The sequence below is a fragment of the Canis lupus genome, chromosome 1 (genome assembly GCF_003254725.2).
Source record: "Canis lupus dingo isolate Sandy chromosome 1, ASM325472v2, whole genome shotgun sequence".
Classification (NCBI taxonomy): domain Eukaryota; kingdom Metazoa; phylum Chordata; class Mammalia; order Carnivora; family Canidae; genus Canis; species Canis lupus.
In genome coordinates, this window is record NC_064243.1 from 47,749,905 (window position 1) to 47,770,146 (window position 20,242).

The 20,242-nt window shown below is 40.5% G+C and overlaps 1 protein-coding gene across 5 annotated transcripts in view; it reads left to right on the forward strand.

Moving 5' to 3' along the window:
* The window catches only part of TULP4 (TUB like protein 4), a 226,663-nt gene that overhangs the window by 26,239 nt on the left and 180,182 nt on the right, over positions 1-20,242 (forward strand). Inside the window, exon 1 of one of the 5 annotated variants that reach the window (XM_035712590.2) lies at positions 9,093-9,145. The exons of the other annotated variants lie outside the window; for them this stretch is intronic. The gene's annotated coding sequence lies outside the window, so the exon portion shown is untranslated. Of the gene's footprint in view, positions 1-9,092; positions 9,146-20,242 lie in introns of those variants that run through there. 5 annotated transcript variants of the gene reach the window in all.

Here is a 20,242-nt window from a genome sequence, read left to right on the forward strand (position 1 = left end):
TTAGATAATAATACACTTATACTTGGTGACTTCAATCTAGCTCTTTCTATACTCGATAGGTCTTCTAAGCAAAACATCTCCAAAGAAACGAGAGCTTTAAATGATACACTGGACCAGATGGATTTCACAGATATCTACAGAACTTTACATCCAAACTCAACTGAATACACATTCTTCTCAAGCGCACACGGAACTTTCTCCAGAATAGACCACATATTGGGTCACAAATCGGGTCTGAACCGATACCAAAAGATTGGGATTGTCCCCTGCATATTCTCGGACCATAATGCCTTGAAATTAGAACTAAATCACAACAAGAAGTTTGGAAGGACCTCAAACACATGGAGGTTAAGGACCATCCTGCTAAAAGATAAAAGGGTCAACCAGGAAATTAAGGAAGAATTAAAAAGATTCATGGAAACTAATGAGAATGAAGATACAACCGTTCAAAATCTTTGGGATGCAGCAAAAGCAGTCCTAAGGGGGAAATACATCGCAATACAAGCATCCATTCAAAAACTGGAAAGAACTCAAATACAAAAGCTAACCTTACACATAAAGGAGCTAGAGAAAAAACAGCAAATAGATCCTACACCCAAGAGAAGAAGGGAGTTAATAAAGATTCGAGCAGAACTCAACGAAATCGAGACCAGAAGAACTGTGGAACAGATCAACAGAACCAGGAGTTGGTTCTTTGAAAGAATTAATAAGATAGATAAACCATTAGCCAGCCTTATGATAGTACTGAAGTTTATGTTTCTTCCGTCTTCTCCCACCCTGCAAGGAGCTCCAAAACGCTAGTCTGCAGCCCTGTGCCTGAGCCTGTGCTGGGCACTCAGTGGACATTTCTTGCACGAGTGACCCTTGGCTGTTTTCCTCATTTCACACTTCACTTTGGTCTCCTGCAGCTAAAATTAGCATATATCATCTATTGATTTGATGCTTGCCTTTTTTTTTTTTTTTTTTTTTAATGTCTTCCTAAGCTTTCAGAATTTCTTCCTGAAAATCTGGGTCCTCCACTGATGAAATGTCTCATGAATTAGAGCTAATTTACCCCAGCCTTCATGGTGCTTACATATGGCAGCTTTTGGAGCTACCTTCACTTTTGTCTCAGTTTATATACCTTCTGGTAAACACAAAATGTAATAGGTTTATTTAATATAAGCAGTTTTTCGGTAGTCTCTCCTCTGTCCTGTTTTGTTTTGTTATCAATTGTTGCTTATCATGTGGTAATCAAGAAAACATTTGAAATCTAGTCAGATGGGTAGCTATTTTGGTCCTGTTTCCTCAGGATTGTGTCACGAGTCATTTAAGAGGAGGAAAGGCACTGCAATGTTTCATATATGCTTTGTCTTTTGTAGTTCAGAGTTTGTGGGTTTTTTGTTTTGGTTTGTTTTTTTTGCTCTTTAGAAATTTTGAAAGCTTTGATTCAGGTATGATTATCTTCCCAAAGTAAAGTAAAATGTTCTGAAAATTTGGGTTTTATTTATTTATTTTTAAAGATTATTTATTTATTCATTCATTCATTCATTCATTCATTCATTCATGAGAGACAGAGAGAGAGGCAGAGACACAGGCAGAGGGAGAAGCAGGCTCCATACAGGGAGCCCAATGTGGGACTTGATCCCAGGACTCCAGGATCATGCCCTGGGCCGAAGTCAGGCGCTAAACCGCTGAGCCACCCAGGGATCTCAGAAGTTGGGTTTTAAAGTTAGAAAGCACTGAGAATGAATCTGTGCCAGAGAAACTTTTTAGAAAGCTCCATGTGAAAATCTGTAGAATTTGGCTTGAGGTGAAACAAAGGGTTGGGGGGGGGGGAAGCAGGTGGTGTAGGATCTTAGAAGCACTTGCAGGGCACTCATGCAGGGGAACCTTTTTTTTTTTTTTTTTTTTTTAAGATTTTATTTATTTATTCATGAGAGACAGAGAGACAGAGAGAGTGAGAGGCAGAGGCACAGGCAGAGGGAGAAGCAGGCTCCATGCAGGGAGCCCAACGTGGGACTCAGTCCCGGGACTCCAGGATCACGCCCTGGGCCGAAGGCAGGCGCTAAACTGCTGAGCCACCCAGGGATCCTGTGCAAGGGAACCTTTAAAAGTGTTTACAAAAAAATTTTAGAATCTTTAATTTCCAAATTAGAAATTCAGGAATGGAATTTAGGAGTTCGGGGGTAAGTGTAAGTACCAAGGGACTTGTTCACCAGTCACTGATCATATGCTGTCAGTAAATCAGATGTGTAATGCTGACCTCATGGAAGTTATATTGTCTAGTAGGGAGTAAAGCCTTACCTGCTAGATTTTAATTGAGGTGCCGAGTTTCCTGCAATAGGATGGCAAATGGGTCTCAGGCATCTATAAGAAGAATTTTTGAGTCTGGAGTTACCAATGATCACCCACATTTTCACCATCATATTCTTTTTATTATTTTTCTTCATTGCCCCCAGAAATGTGATCTTATTAAAAGCTAATATCTTTTGTTTAGTATAGGATAATGGCATTAACAATTCCTGTTTGTTCAGTGCTTAATTGTATGTTTCATGATGAGCCCAGCGAGGGAGAGGATGGAGATGGAGAAGAGGATCTGGTGGTGGTGAGTCCTATGGAGCCCCCACATTCCAGGTTAGGCTAGGGTGGAGGAGCCAGCAGAGGAGATTAACAAAGAACAGTCAAGAGGGAGGAGGGCCAGCAGAGAGTTCCTGCTGAGATGTTTCATGGACTAATGAATTAAAACCTTCCTCTACTCTATGAGATAGGCACTGTTACAATCCCCATTTCACAGAGGGGGAAACTGAGACCTTGTGTTGTTAAACAGCATACAGGCAGTGAGTTGTAAGTGATGGAGCGAGCATTTGAAGTCAGGCATTCAGACTCCAGAGTCTCCCTTCTTAACCATGACTACTTCCCAGCTTTACAAGTGTTACTACACTTAGTTATAATTTCAACCAGAAACAGAAGTGTGCCAGTTTTTTGTTTGTGTGACTTTACCTGAGGTGAATGTGTAGTTCTCAGCACATTTTACACTTGATCTTAGCTAAAAGGTTAAGCAACGATCAGTACATGTTTTAAATATTGAAAAAATAGCTATGGGCATTGATTATTGGGTTTTAGACACATAGGGAGCCCGTGACCTGTGTTTGGGAACCTGGTCGAACCTTGTCATTTTACCTGTGGAGGAATGAATGAATGCCCTTTCTGTTGAGGGACTTACCCACGACCTCACTGGAGCACGGACTTTGGTCTCTTGACTCGCAGGTCAGAGTTTCCCCCACTGCACATCGCTCTTGAAGCACATGTTCTTTCGTAGTGTTGTAAACGAAAGTTAGGTAAAGCTGAAGTGAATATGTAAGACGTTTAAGATGCTCTTGTTAAGATCCATGTGGCTACTTCCAGTGTGATCATCCTTTAGGAAGGTAGTATTCTTAGGAGCCCACTCCCTATTGGCTTTTCTCCTCCTCTGCACTGTTCTTTGTCAGTGTCCTCTGCTGCCTCCTTTACCTTCACCTGACTTGGGATGTTGGGAATGCCATAGGATTCACCGCTAGACTCTGTCTCCTCACCTTAATTTTCTCCCTCACCAAGCTCATCATTTTCTGTAAACTCCTCTTCGTGTGAATCACTCTTGGGTTAGTGTCTCTAGTCCAGACTTGCCCTCTGAGGTTAAGATTCAGATGTCCAGCTTGCTTGACCTCGATATTTGGATGCCTCATGGACACTGCAGACTTAAAAGCACACCAAACACAACCTCTTCCATAGGCCCTCTGGACCTTTTCTGAGCAGCCCCCTCCCCGTTCTGTTCTTCGCCTCAATCATTGCCACCACCAATTGGGAATCATTTGTGATGATAGCAATAAGGGCTGACATTTATTGAGAGTATTATGGGCCAGGCACTTCCTTAAAGGCATTACATGAATTGACTCAGTCTATTTAGTTCTAATAACAGTGCTGTGAGGTAGATGATGGTAATGGTAAGAATAGATTATATAGCTCCTAGTGTCTACCAGGCACTGTAGTAAGTATGTTCTAAATACCACCTCATTGAATTCTCACAGCAAATCCTAGGTAGATTCTGTTACTCTCCCTGATTAATAGTGTCAGAAACTGAAGCAGAGACAGAGTTACTGCCCACAGCACTCAGGGTCCCTTGGCCAGGAAGTGGTGGAGCTGGGAATACAATCTCGGTAGAGACTGCATTTTAGCGTCATCACACATGGTGCACACACTGTGCACACACACTGTGCACACATGAGGTGGCCACTCCTCTGTTTCCTCCCCTGCATCTGGTTCCTCAGAAGTTCTGTCGATTTTGACTCCACAACACAGTGCCAGGATGATCTCTTCTCCTCTGATGAGAGGGCAGTTTCGCTCAGGTCCTTCACCTCGGCCCTGGATCACTGCAGCCTCCTGCTTCTCCTTCCACTTCCCCTCTGGCCCCATCCAGCAGTGCCAGTCCTGACATGGAAATCAGAACATTCCAGTCCACTGCTTAGCACTGTTCAGACACTTCCCACTGCAGTCAGAGATGAGATCCCTTCTGGGGCCGACGAGGCCTCCCCAAACTTTATCCTGTCCCCTCGCTTTCTGCTCTGTGGTCACCTGGTCTTTTTTCATGTCCTTGTGTGTGCCAGTCTTCCCTGCCTCTTCACCCTGGCACACCCTGGCTGTGTCACTTCTTTGGTCTGTGTTGCTGTCCCTCCTCAGAGGACCTTCTGTACCACCCCTTGTAAGGCTCTGCTTTCTCCTTTGTGCAGCCCTCACCACCCAGGCGAGAACTTTATGTGTCTCTTCCCTCTTGCTGTTAGACTACAAGTTCCTGGATAACTAGAGCTCAATAAATACTTGTTGAAAGAAGTAAATATGGGTTAAATTTTAGGCCACAATAGAAAGCTAATTTTTCCCTAACTTTTTCAGAAAATGTGTTCTAATTTTCAAAAGGGTAGGGATCCCTGGGTGGCGCAGCGGTTTGGTGCCTGCCTTTGGCCCAGGGCGTGATCCTGGAGACCCAGGATCGAATCCCACGTCAGGCTCCCGGTGCATGGAGCCTGCTTCTCCCTCTGCCTATGTCTCTGCCTCTCTCTCTCTCTCTCTCTCTCTCTCTCTCTGTGTGTGACTATCATAAATAAATAAAAATTTAAAAAAAATCAAAAGGGTTGAATCCTCTGTAGAATCCTCGTAGAATGCTTGTGCAGTTCTACCTCTTCTGGGGCACCCAATCTGCAAGAGTCCCAGGACATTTACATCTGCAATTTCTGTTACTTCACTCTTACTGTTACCCATCTTCTTCATGCACCGCAGAACTTGGCCCTTGGGAGACCACTGCTGCCAAGCTTGATGGCGCTGGCATTTTTGTGGGCAGGGGTGCTCTCACCCATATTGAAGAGCCTCCCAGTGTTTGGCCATGTCCCTACCAATGGACACCATTGGATAAGGTGACCTTTGAGATCCCAATCTGTCACCAGCTCTGTTTCTCCTGATATTGATTTACAAATCGAGCGCCAAGTCAAGACATTTGGATAGTCACAGTCACAATGTTCTGTAGCTCTTTTTTAAAAGAAGGTTTTATTTATTTATTCGAGAGAGAGGCAGAGACACAGGCAGAGAGAGAAGCAGGCTGTGGAGAGCCCGATGTGGGATTTGATCCCGCAGGGAGCCCGAAGTGGGACTCGATCCGGGGTCTCCAGGATCACGCTCTGGGCTGAAGGCAGGTGCCAAACTGCTCTAAGCTGCTGAGCCACCCAGGCGTCCCTCTGTAGCTCTCTGTCTCTCTCTCTCTTTTTTTTTTTTTTTTTTTTAGAAGGGATGAACTTTTTTTTTTTTTAAGATTTCTATTTATTATTTATTCATGAGAGACAGAGAGAATGGCAGAGACACAGGCAGAGAGAGAAGCAGGCTCCATGTAGGGAGCCTGACACGGGACTTGATCCTGGGGCTCCAGGATCATGCCCTAGGCCGAAGGCAGGTGCTCAGTCGCTGAGCCATCCAGGCATCCCTGTATCTTTCTCTTTATGCCCTTCCCCCGTCCTCACCCACCCACCACCGTGCCGCATCCCTCTGTGCTCTGTGTCACTGTCCCTAGTGTTCTTCGGGAACCACCTTAGCTATACAAGTACTTTAATGGCAAGTTTTACTTTTACTTTTCTCAGTACTAATTCTCTCAGAATGAAGTTCAAGGAAATGTGCCTTATGCACATCCCTGGAGTAAGCAAAAAAGATGGGATTTGGGCTAATTTTAATAAACAGGCAATAACTGTTAGGAAATTAACATCTTGTTTGTAGTTCTGTTGTGGAGGACAATAAATTGTCAGCTTATTTAAGACCCTGTGACTTCCAAAGAACTGTCATTCTGTGTCTGTGAAAGTATTGAATGCGGATGGGCCCCTGCTAGGAGATGTAGGAGTGTGGCATTCGCACATACTTTTCCAATTGAAGCACATTATCTCTTACTGAGCAGAAATAATGACTGTAATGAACTAGGGAGACCTTTCTTCTAAAGCAACAGAAACAGTATGTTCTTAGTTGACAATGGAAGGGTAAACATGACCCTAGTTAATGACTGCTTCAACTGTTCTCTGGTCCCAAGCTCATGATTTAGACAGGTAACAGCAAGCCAGCACAGATGGTCCCATCTTGGCAGTACTCCTGCCCTAGGATACCCTTCCCAAGTGTTTACTCTTCTTAAATTTGGAATAACTGGAAAACAATGGGTGTTAAGCAGCACTTTTGTTTGCCTGGCATTTCCTGGTTCCGAATGTCACCTTTAACAACCCCTCAGTCGGGGAGGTCAGAGAAATGAGATTCTTCATAGACTATAAAGAGTATATTATTGGAAAAAAAAAAAGAGTATATTGTTGGAGAAAGTACTGGTGGTGTTATGACTCCAGTACATTGTGGGTTCAAATGCATTTATGGACTAACCTGTGTAGCAGTGATAGTACTTAAGGCATTGCCTCTTTTAGAACTTCTTAAAGTTCTGAACAGTCCACTGACAAACAGATTTTAACCATGTAGTGTATGGATTAATTGGGGAAGTTTGTGCTAGGGCCCCCAGAAGCAAGGACTGGCCTTGGCTACTGTGGCAGGAACAACAGCTGGCCTCCACCTGTCCTCTGTGGGACAGCTCAGTGTGGGTTGCATAGGATCTCACTTCTAGTGTCACACTAGGCCTGGTTACTCTTTCTGGTGGCCTGCAGAGTGGTTTTGGCTTTTTTGTGAAAGCTGTCACTTTGTACCCTGAACATCAGACCTTATGCCAGGATACCTTAGAATGATTCCCAGGCTGTGGAGAGTATATATCAGCAATGCAGAGATCCTGAAAGCACTCGCTTCTTCATGTGGGCACCAGGAATATCCTTTCTTTTCTTTTTCTGGAAGCAGTAATCTTGGCGGTCTTTCTGGGCAATTTCAAGCTTGAGTTCTGCTTTCCTCACTCAGACCATCCTGTCACCTCTGTCACCTGATTCCTGCATCTCTCTCCGCTTCCTTTGAAACGGGGGCCCTTCTTGCTGTTGGGTCTTCTCAGCAAGATGTGGAGGCAGGTTTGGGCTCCCTTCCTTTAGTGCTAAATTTATCATTCCTGGCATGGAGTGACAGAGCTTTAAAGGATCTTAAATCTGTTGATTGTCAGTCAGGTGGGCTGCACTATATTTATTTTAGATGCAGTGTTGGGGAACGGTAGGGTCTGTTTTCACAGTTCCTTTGAGACAGCTCCTTTGAGACTCCTTAAAGTGTCCCATCTTGGTGTATAATACAGTGAGCTATATTGACAGTACCGCTTTGTGAAGAAAGAACCAAGTTCAGCACCTCACCTTTTCTTTTGGTTGTTTTCATATAGTATATTTTGGAGTGTGTAGTGGGGAAATGAAAAGTAAAATAGATTTTTTGGCCCCTTACTTTGAATGTAAATGATCCAGTACTTTCCAAAAGGTGTTTTTATTATTAGAACTAAAAGATGGTTTTTTGCTTTTGTTGATTGAATTGATTGAAGTGCTTAATTTTAAAGATCTATGCTTAGGTCTCTCCTAGGAAAAAGTGAGATGTTACTTTGATAACACTTTTTGCCTGGCCTCATTTGAGAAAATTTTTATATCATAGGTTTAGAAGAACAGTTGTTCTGACAGAGTTTTTTCTTCTTGATCACTTTACCTGTTTTACTACTCTATTTTGTTTGTAATAGATGCAACCAGTATTTATTTGGTCCTGATTTTTTTCCCCTTTTAAACATCTAATTGCACTCTTATGGAAGCCCCACTTTCTGTGGGGGCACTGTTAGAAGATTCAGACATCAATCACAGATCTGTATTAGGGAGTTGTGTGGGTGAGTTCACCCTTCCTTTACACAAGACTCTGGGTAGTCTGAGGGAAATGGCATACAGAGGACTGGACATGATTTTTGATAATGTAAAATAATTAATGTTAAGAATTTAAATCTTAGATATATTTCTACTGTCATTGAAACTTTTAGAAGATACCATTAAATTTACGTGTAAGTTGCTTTAATATTTTTCCATGATTTAGCTCAGGTCTGATAGAAAGATGCATTCTTTTCCCTTCTCTGGTATATTATGATATTAATGTCATGGGAAGATAATAATACAGAGTTTGGTAGTAATATTCTAAGTGAATGATACCTTTTCTATGTGTGTGAGGAATCTTTGAACACATGTTTTATTTAAACTGTGCAAAGAATTAGTCTCAAATGACTTCATCGATGTTTAACTTCAGATAATTGTAATAAAAAAGAAAAGAAAATGGGTAATCTCCCTCTCCCAGCCCAGTCATTTGACACTAGTATAACTGGGGCAGTATCCTTTGCCTGTCTCCTTCCCCTGCCCTTAGAATGATGTGGACCTTCCTGTGTTCTTCCTGAGACATACTGCATTTTCTTCCAAGAGCTTCTCAGGTAGCTGTGAACACTTGATTCTTGGCTTGGCTTGGAATTTAGCATGTGAACTCTCCACCTGAAAAGTCATTCAGGTAAAAAAAAAAAAAAAGTAAGAGACTATGGCTGTTATTTTAGAATCATGTTAGGTAATGCCTCTTTATGACCAAGCTAATTGTGTGGTATTAACTACATGGATGGCAGGAGATGCATCATGGTAGGTGTAAGAGTTTGACTTTCTCAGTTAACCAAGGAGTCAAAATGGGCAATTCTGTAAGTAAGAGAATGGCATATTTTTCTTACATATTCTTTTTTCTTTTCCTTCCTTATTTATCAGTTTGGATGTTTGTTGTTGAAAGGCAAGCCTCAGTGTGAATTTTAATTAGAACCGTAGTATAACATTAGTCTCATGGTGGCAAGACTAATATGAATACATTTAAAGGAAGGAAACCTGAGACGTTATGAAATAGACTAATTGAATGAATATGCTTTTTATGCCATTGTATTTTCGGGGGAGGATATTGCTTTTTTTTTTTTTTAAGACATATTTGAGAGAGAGGTGGTGTGTGAGCATGCATATGGGGACGAGGGAGAGGGAGGGAGGGAATCCCAAGCAGACTCCCTGCTGGGCATGGAGCCCCATATGGGGCTCGATCTCACGACCCTGAGATCCTGACCTGAGCTGAAACCAAGAGGTGAATGCTCAACCAGCTGAGCCATCCTGGTGCCCTACTTTTTTATTTTTGTTAAACACTGGTCATTTATTACCTTATCCTCTCTGGTTATTTAAAGTCATCTTTTCTTTGTTTTCTTCACCAGGAGTCCCATTTTCTTAACATTTTGGAATGAGAGACTGCCTGAATGTAAATTTTATTTTTATTATAAAGACTGAGTTCTAATAGAAATTCTTCAGTGGATTAAAAACCACTTCACACCAAAGGAGAAAACCATAGAAGAACCCCCTGGACAATTTGATTTCCCACTTAGGTGGTGGCCCTCACTGCCTCTGTAGCTGTGAAAGCTATTGGCTCAATCTCTGCTGGCTTTGGGACAGAGTTGAAAGCCCAGCTGTCCTTATGAAAGTAGCCAGAGTCAGGTGATTAATTGAAGATATGATTTTGTATTTGAAGCCCTGAGCCATCTTCAGGTTTGCAGAGACATTCTTACATTCTAATGGTATTTGAAAGGTACATTCTTATCGTGCAGTACACATTTTAACTGTTGAAATTGGGAGAAACACTGTCATTTGTCATCTAAATTAGAAAGTCAGGGCTGTGTTATATTCATAGTTTCTCCACTGTTTAGCACAGAGACTAGGATGTAGGGCAGTCAAGTGTTTGTTCAGTGAATGAGTAGATGGACAAAGGTATGGGTAAATGGGTTTAACTAATTTTTATTTAAAAAATACTTTATTTGGGATCCCTGGGTGGCGCAGCAGTTTAGCGCCTGCCTTTGGCCCAGGGCGTGATCCTGGAGACCCGGGATCGAATCCCACATCGGACTCCCGGTGCATGGAGCCTGCTTCTCCCTCTGCCTATGTCTCTGCCTCTCTCTCTCTCTCTCTCTCTCTCTCTGACTATCATAAATAAATAAAAATAAAAAAAAACTTTATTTAAAAAGAAGCAGCAACAAATATCTTCTGTTAAATCTGAGAAAAAATAGCCACTTTGAATCCTTCATGCTCCCAATTCTTTGGGTAAAGTAACTGGGAGTGAAGTGGATCATCATATGGGGCCAGGTTGAGCTGCCTCAGCTTGGGAATGTTCTGTGAAGGATATTACAAAAGACAAAAGAGAAAGAAACAATCTTATTTGTTTCCTTGCATTTTACTAGTATCTGAGAGAGGTAATTCAGAATTTGGACTACTAGATTGAAGTCCCTGCCTTAATTTACTTATTTATAGAACCAGTTTAAATGGGTCTTTTTTTTTTCCCATCCTGATTTTTATTCTTTCATCAGCCCAAAGGGATGACAGGGACAGGTGGCAACATTTCATAGGTAAACAGTGGGAGGCAGGGAGATGGAGTACATACCTGTACCTCATACATAGAGCCATTAATTTTGTGCATTAACTAGTTTGATTGAGAGTCTTCCTTTTTAGGAACAATGGGAAGGGCATGTTCTCTGTTCTATCTATAGTACATTTTGGACCATATTATCCTAGCCCTCAAACAATTGCTTTTCCAGAATTACCCATTAATGTTAAAATTTTATTCATGCTTGCTCTTGGAAATAATTATAAATCCTGTTCTGCATTTGTGTGAGGTTGTTGTAGACGTTATCTTTTCCATCATCCAGAGGCTCTCCTGTAGTGCTTTAATGTTGACACTTTTTCAGCATTGAGTACTAGGGAAAGTTGTCTTTCCTGGGTAACTAGACAGGTTCTTCATTTCTAATAATAAGATTTATGTAAGCTATCATGAGTGTCCTGTAGCCTTGATTGAAGGCCAAGTTTTTTGTGCTTAGTGTTAACATTTTTACTGTCTCCGATTTCTTAACTGTTTCTCCTTGTAAAATTGTTTTATAAGATGGTAAATAATCTTACTTATTTTGTATGTGCTTTTTATAATGTGCTTTTTTTTCTGGAGAGAGTCATATTTTTAATAGATTCATTAATACAAAGTACATATTCATTAGTCATTAAGTACTTGTTTTGAGTTTATGCCTGTTGGTACTACAAGCTTTTTTTCCTGCTAATTCTGGTCAATTTTTCTTTTCTTTCTTTTTTTAAGTAGGCTTCCCGGGGGCCTGAATGCAGGGCTTGAAATCATAACCCTGAGATCAAGATTTGAGCCCTGAGCTGAGATCAAGAGTTGGATGCCTGACTGACTGAGCTACCTGGGCACCCCAATTTTTCTTTCTTATTTCATCCTGGTCTTGCTGAGTATCTCCAAATTTATGTGGATACATACTACTTTATTTAAGATCTTAAGATTGTGGAGTAAGAACTTGAAGGAAATAGAGCTGATCTCTTTCTTCTAAAAGCCAAGCTTTTGATAAATGATTATGAATCCTTTCTGAGAACCTGGGTGACATAAATCATTGCCTGAACCCAAGACTCATATTCATTATCTCCAGCGATGATTACAGGCCTTAATTGAAATGTAGTTTAAGGGAAGATTTGGATCATTATCCTTTTTCCTGCTACCCAGTATCTGTCTACTCTTTTATTTGAAGTAGTACAGTTTTCTGAGGAAGTGTTACTCTACTGATCAGATACAAGAACAGTGGAGATTTAAATTCCTGATATATTTTCTCATGTTTTATTTGTACACTTATTCAGCAGTACTACAAATTTACTGAATTTTCCCTTCCATTTTTCATTCTTGGTAGTATTATTGCAACCACACCTGTGGGAAGCAAGTATCTAGAACTTTCAGGGACACAGATACCTTTCTTGATGAATCCCATTACATATCAGCCATTTCTCAGAATTCAAAATTGAGAAACTGTTTTGAGAAACTGTTTTTAACTGTTTCATATGTAGAATGTTATATTACATGAAAATCTATGAAGGTATGGATCTATAAGTGCTAAGATGTAGTGGTGTAACTGTGGGTCCTTATTCAGCTTCCTTGAACTTTATTTTACCGACTAGTAACTATTTCCCACTTGTGGTTATTGTTACAATAAAAGGAAATAATAAAAAAATCTTGAAGCAGTTTGCCTGGCTACATTCAATAATCATTGAATCGAAGTAAAAAGAGTTTCCAAGTCTTTGGTGATACTCCACTTATTCCCCAATGTGAATAACCAAATTCCTGTGTAAAATAGCTCCTTGATGTAGAATGTGACAGGATTTGGCCTGTGCTCTGAATCTTCCAGTAGCATAGCACAACTGGTAACTTGTTTCCAATAATGGAACGTCCGCTTCATCTCATTTCCTGTACTTCATTTCCACTGTCATATCTCCTGCTTTTCTCCTATTCTCTGCCATACCTCCTACCTGAATTGGATCTAAGTTTGGATCTGTGGACTTGTCATGAATTTTTTTTGTAAATTCATGAGAGAGTACTATGTTCCTGAACTGTCCTCTTTAATTGGTGGCAGTCTAGTAAATATAACCATTGTATTCTCTGCCGTCCAGTTATCCTTCAGAACTTCTTTCCTAAGTTCAGGTTGGTTTCTTTATTATTATGAAGTCAGCTGCTTTTGTCTACTGTCCCTGCCGGTCTTTCCTTGCCACACCAAAGGTTGGCCTCCGTTCTAGCTAATCCTAGCTCTCCTGTTGGCTTCTGTGTTTCCCTCACCCATGCTGGCCATCTCCTACTTTGACTGCTCACCTGGTTTCAGCCCTTGCTCACCGTGGGGATGATGTCTAAACCTACACCTGAAGGTGGTAGGTGGTAGACTATCCTTGGCCCCCTGTTCCTGGAAATGAGGCTGACCGGGTATTCTGGAAAGCCTTCCTGCTTTGAACTCTTCCAGTAGAAATACTGGAGAAGATAAAATAAACATCCTTTTATCATTTTTTTTTTGCAAGAAAGTGAGAAACTCACAAGTGGGGAAAAAGAGAATGAAGAGTGAGCATTCCTGAGAGAAAGAGGAAGAGTGGGAGGGGACATGGAGGGGAGCTCTGCTGATACCAGGTACCTGGAGTTCAGGGATATGGAGTTTCATTAGAACCTCTTTGAAGAGCGAGGCTAGGGCTGAAGGTGGGGAGAGAACACCCATTAGCAAAGGGAGGAAGCTTTTTTTTTTTTTTTTAAAGCATTTTATGAACCAGTTTGGTTTAGGATTTGAATTTATGTTACCTACATGGTCTAGACAACTGCAGACTAGAAACTCTTCTCAATACTTCTGGGCTGGAAGCACCCAAGGGCTTAGAAGGACTAAACACAAATCTGCTTTGAAAGAATGACACACTCAGGGATGCCTGGGTGGCTTAGTGGTGGAGTGTCTGCCTTTGGCTCAGCGAGTGAACCCAGGGTCTGGGGATTGAGTCCCACATCAGGTTTCCTGCAGAGAGCCTGCTTCTCCCTCTGCCTGTGTTTCTGCCTCTCTCTCCGTGTATGTCATGAATAAATAAAATTTTAAAAAACAAACTCAAAAAATGATGCAGTCAACCCACTGATTAAGAGCTCCGGAATATGAACAAACAACAGAACATTACTAAACATATAAGGAAATGAGCCACCATGAATGAGAGTCACGTTAGAGTTGATTGTGGGGTGCCATTTGTCCCATCTATTCATCCATTCATTCCTCAAGTTTTTATGTATCACTCAATATATAGTAGGTACTATTCTTAGTGCTGGGGTTATGACAGCAAAATATTTCCCATGGGGAATGGGAGTTGGCTTTTGACCAGAGGATTTGGTACATCTGGCTCAGGGCTATGCCCACTTGAGGGCTCTGAGTCACTGCCAGAAAACTTTGGTGCTTGGTTAGTCCCAGTTTGAAAGCGATTGATTTATGTTCTTTTATTTTACAATGAAAAAACGGAGACCACAGTAGGCAAGTAATCTGCCTAAGATATGAATTTCAGTTTCCTTGTCTGTAGAATGGGGGTAATACCTACCTCATAGGGGAGCTTTGACATCTACCACAAATGGTCCTGTTCTTCCTTCTCCATCCCTCAGATAGTCACAAATAGTACAGAGACTCAGTCCTCCTGATTTTCAGCTCAAATGCTTTTCTTCTGCTGGTTTGACTCCATGAGATCTTTGATTGTCCAAGCCCATACAGGCTCCCACATTTTCACTATTAATTGTTCTATGATCATTTCATGTTTACTAGTTTTGCTTCCATGGCTAGATTGTGAACTGTTTAATAAGTCCAGGGACCAGATTTTGTGGGTTTTTTTTTTAATTTTTATTTATTTATGATAGTCACACAGAGAGAGAGAGAGAGAGAGAGAGAGAGAGAGGCAGAGACATAGGCAGAGGGAGAAGCAGGCTCCATGCACCGGGAGCCCGACGTGGGATTCGATCCCGGGTCTCCAGGATCGCGCCCTGGGGCAAAGGTAGGCGCTAAACCGCTGCGCCACCAAGGGATCCCAGATTTTGTGTTTTTATATTAACTTTATATTATCTAGTCTTTGGTTGGTTACTTGATAGGTGTTTTATAGTATTCATTTACTGTGGCTTGATTAAATGTGTAATGCCATTGTTATGAGTTTTTTTATTGTTATAAAAATATTTCTGTTCAGAAAAGTCATTATGATCCTTATGAGAGTTTTGACAAAGCAAAAATAAAATACGTTTGCTGGCCATTTATGAAATAGATGTGTGTATTTTGCTCTCTGTGTGCCTGATGGCTGAGATGATTCCTACCTGGTTTTCTGGAGCAGTTTTCTTTACAGTCCAGGACTGCTCATTCATTCGGTGCCAGGCATGTTTATAAGTGCTGTTCACTAAGCTGAGGCTCTCTCTCGTGCTGGAAATTACTGACACCCCGCAACGGCTTCTGTAGCCCCAGGCACATGTTTACAACTGCAGATGTGTCCATTTGTAAGGGCAGGCACTGGGTCATCAGTTAGCTCTGGTCCCTGGCCTCTCTGCCCTCTGCCCCGCCCTCTGCCCCACTGCAAAGCCTCCAAGAACAGTCGCGCCCACTTTTTGTGTCTGCGCTGTCCATCTGTTGGCTGAGGGTCAGGCACTCCCGCTTACCATTGGAACCAGGGAGGAATCACTTGGAAGTTATCCCTCCCATAGAACCCATCTGAGGCTGGGCCAGAGCCAGGACTCTTCTCTGTGCAGTTGCTGGCTGCATTTCAGCCATCCATTTGAGCCCTTTCTATATGAAAAACATGAAAGTGCCAGGGGATTATTTTTGCAAGCAAAAAAGATGGCAGCAGATGTGAAAACAGATTTACTCATCATGATGTAAATTGGTGCTTTGTTTTCATTTTTGTTTAACAATAAATAGGTATTCATGAAAATATTTGGCTGTAAAAATTAAGAAAAATAACAAATTGCTATTATCTATTATAATCCAATTCAGTTTCTTTGGAAAGAACTTCAAGTTGCAAGTTAAAAATTTTACTGAAATTTATGTTAGTATTGCAATAAGCTTAGTAAGCTTTAAGAATCCAAAAGACATATTAATATTCAGATTTACTAAAATAATTTGTATCTGTTTTATACACATAAAATAATTTCCAGGAATAAGGAATGTGGTAGTGGAACTAATGTACAGTTGTTTTGCCACATACTTTATTTTTCCCTGGCAGTTATTTTTATTTTTCTTCTTTTTTATGAAGGAAAGTATTTATATTTTGTGTTTCCTCTGTAGCCATGACCAGGAGGGTAATTTCTTCACTGCACCTAAATCTGTTTATTCTTGATAATGTGCTAGACCATAACTGGTTTGAGTGTGCTGCGTTGACATTCATCTGTGAAAAAGATCCTGTATTACTGGTATTCATGGTAAACTTCACTGTGGTGATACTGCCTGAACACTGCAAGTGGTCACTGATAGGAGCTTGGGGACATTTTTAGCTACTTTGAAGCCCACATTGTAATGGTATTTATTAAGGGTGCCTAAGTGGCCCAGTCAGTTGAGCATCTGACTCTTGATTGCTTTCTTTCTTTTTTTTTTCAAAGATTTTATTCATTCACGAGAGACACAGAGAGAAAGGCAGAGACATAGGCAGAGGGAGAAGCAGGCTCCCTCCAGGGAGACTAATGCAGGATTCCATTCTGGGCCTCTGGGATCACGACCTGAGCGAAAGGCAGACGCTCAACCACTGAGCCACCCAGACTTCCCTAACTCTTGGATTTCTTGATTTCAGCTCAGGTCATGATCTCAGGGTCATGAGTTTGAGCTTTGAGTGGAGTTCCCCGCTCAATGGGGAGTCTGCTTGAGATTCTTTCCCTGTGCCCCTCAGCCCCATATGCATGCATGCCCCCCAAATAAATAAATAAGTAAATAAATAAATAAATAAATAAATAAGTATATTAGTAGGTCAAGACAAATTTTATTTCAAATATAATTATATTTGACATATTTACTATTATGACTATATCAGTGCTGTATCAAGACTAATGTTTAGGTGACTGGAACTTACTAGCCTTTTAAGAGCCTCCAAATTTGCAGTTTTTTAATGGAAAGATTTCCAAAACAAGCAGTTCCCTTTTTAATCAGAGGATAGTGAATATAATAGAACCTGTGATTTACCATTTAGGGTCTTCAGTTTATTTTGTGAGTTTGTGAGTGCACAGACTTACTCTTGGAAGGTTTTGTATGTTGGGCTTCTTCCTACATTTAATTGTCATTCCCTTAGCAAATATTGAGTTGTTATGTAGGTCTGGAGATTCAGTGAGAAGGCATATTTCCCTCTCTCAGAAGATTCACAGCATGATAAGAAAGATAGATCAGGGCAAAAGTTTTAGGAAGGCAGACTGGAGGTATACAGGTTTGGGATCCAGACAGATCTGGATTCAAATTACAGGGTGAATGAAGTGTATTAAACTGTGTAGCATTACTGTGACCAGAGTTGTGTGTGCATGAATCTGTTTATCTCTGCCCATGGCAGTGAAAAGACTTCCTGTACTTAACTGGCCTATTTAAAAAAAAAAAAAATTATAATATCATTGAGAAAGCATTTTTATTGCTATACAGGATCATAGCTCCTAAGGGAAAACATTTAACACCATATACAAATAAAAGGACTTTTATTAAATTGAACATACATTTGTTGATGTATACACTGTAAACAAATACCTTGGCATCTAAAAGTCCTTACCCTTAAGTAACGCCCAAGCTAATGAGGAATATAGGGACTCAGATACCTACAGTAGGGTGAACATTTTCTTTAACTTATTTTATTGTAAGGATACAGTATGTAATATATATAACATACAAAATATATGTCCAGTTATAATAATATAATATGTTTATATTATCAATAAATCTTCCAGTTAATAGTAGGCTATTAGTAGTTAAGTTTTTGGGGAGTCAAAAGTTACATGTGGGTTTTTGACTGCATTGGGAGGTTTACTGTATTTTTTCTTTGGGTAATCTGATACTTTTAACTGTGAAGGATAGATTTTTAAATCATTGATATGTTGTGATTACTGATATATTTGCATTTCTATCATCTCTTTTATTTTATTCTGTCTTTTCTTTTTCTTCTTATCAGGGGATTGATTTGAGATGTAGTGTCTTCCCTCAACCTCTTCTCACCTTTGTTCCTGGTCTTTTAGTGATTTCCCTTTAAATTTCACCATGCTCACCTAAACTAATCAAGTGTGGATCTTCCATCAATTCTGGCAAATCTGTGATTATGTTATCAGATCTTTTCCATTTTCTCTTTTCTTACCTTTTCGGAATTCCAATTAAATTGTCCTCCATTTCTCTTATTTTCTCCTTTTTTTTTTTTTTTTTTTTTTTAAGATGTTATTTACTTATTCGAGAGGGAGAGAGCATGAGTGGGAGTAGGGTGAAGAGCAGAGGGAGAAGGAGAAGCAGACTTCCTGCTGAACAGGGAGCCAGATGTGAGACTCTATTACAGGAGACCGGGATCACGACCTGAGCCAAAGTTAGCTGTTTAACCGACTTAGCTATCCAGGTGCCCCTAATTTCTCCTTTATATCTCCATGTCTCTCTCTGCTTCAAAATGTTTCACAGAGTTCTTGAGCTATTAGATCCAGTTCATTTAATGCCCAAGCTGGTGGGAAATACAGGGATTCAGATACCTACAGTATGGCGGAGAATTGAATGAATAACTTAAGAAAGATAGGAAAGTATACTGCCAAGATTAAAGAAGTCCACACCCAGTAGGGAGAGGCTGGCAGGGATGTATGGAGTGGGTGTTTTTGAAGAGGCATCTGGAAAGATGGCCAAAATTGGGGGGATTTGGAATGAGCTTTGTAATCAGCAGGATAAGTTTAGGGCTTGGTGTACAAGCAGAAAGGATACTTTGAAAGGAGCATAAGTTTTAGAGCTCAAAGGTGGAAGATGGGCTGAAAAGATAGGGATGGAGTCATTCTGTGAAGAGCCCTAAGTGACAGGCTGGGGAGGGTGTTCTTAGGCAGAGATGAGTTCAGGTGCTGTGATGCATGCTATTCCTTCAATGAACCCAATTTGATCACAATTTTCTTTATATGTCTTTTGATTTAATGCTCAGTTTAGGAATTTTGTATCTTACTAATGAGTGATAATTGCCTTTAATTTTCCATTCTTCCACTCTCCATATTTGATTTGATATCAAAGTATAGTAGCCTCATAGAATTAGTTGTGGGTATTACAACTTCTGTTCTCTGGAGGAGTTTCTGTCATACTGCTGTGGTCTGTTCCTTGAATGTTGGTAGAACTTATCTGTAGAATATCTGGACCTGCTGTTTTCTTTGTGGGCTGATTTTAAACTGAGTCATTTTCTGCAATGATTATGGAGTAGTTTAAACTTTCTTTCTTCTTGAGTTAGTTTTGTTGAATTATGTTGCCAGGAGTTTGCTTCATATGTTATCAAATTTTTTCACATCAAATTGTTCATGATATTGTTTTATCTTTTTAATCTTCACTATAGGGGATCCCTGGGTGGCTCAGCGGTTTCGCGTCTGCCTTTGGCCCAGGGCGCGATCCTGGAGTCCCGGGATCGAGTCCCGCGTCAGGCTCCTGGCATGGAGCCTGCTTCTCCCTCTGCCTGTGTCTCTGCCTCTCTCTCTCTCTCTCTCTCTCTATGTCTATTATAAATAAATAAAAAATAAATCTTTAAAAAAAATCTTCACTATATCTACAGTTACATCCCTTTTCTGTTTACACTATTATTTGTGCTTCTTCTCTTTTATCTTGCCAAAGGTTTGTGTCTGATTACTTTTTTTTTTGAAGAGTCAACATTTGGCTTGGTTTAGCCCCTCTAATGTTACTTTTTTTCCATTTTATGAGTTTCTGTTTTTATCTTTATCATCTCCTTCCTGCACTATCTTTTGCTTTATGCTGTAGTTTTTTTTTTTTAAGATTTTATTTATTCATTCCTGAGAGACACACGAGAGAGAGAGAGAGAGAGAGAGAGAGAGAGAGAGGCAGAGACACAGGCAGAGGGAGAAGCAGGCTCCATACAGGGAGCCTGACATGGGACTCGATCCTGGGACTCCAGGATCTCATACCCTGGGCCGAAGGCTAAACCCCTGAGCCACTTGGGCTGCCCCTATGCTGTAGTTTTTAATTGAACATTTAGCTCCTTAATTTACAACATTTCTTTTTGTTTTTTTCTGTCATAAGCACTTAAGGAAATAAATTTCCTACAAAGTATACTTTCTGGTCATGTTTTGGTGTATATTAATTAATATTCAGTATTATAAACTTTCCACTATGATTTTTTCTTTTGTTTCAGAAGTTATTTAAAAATGTGTTTCTTAACTTTGTTAAAAAATTTCTAGCATATGGTTTTATAGTTTATATTTTTGTAATCACTATAACTTAATG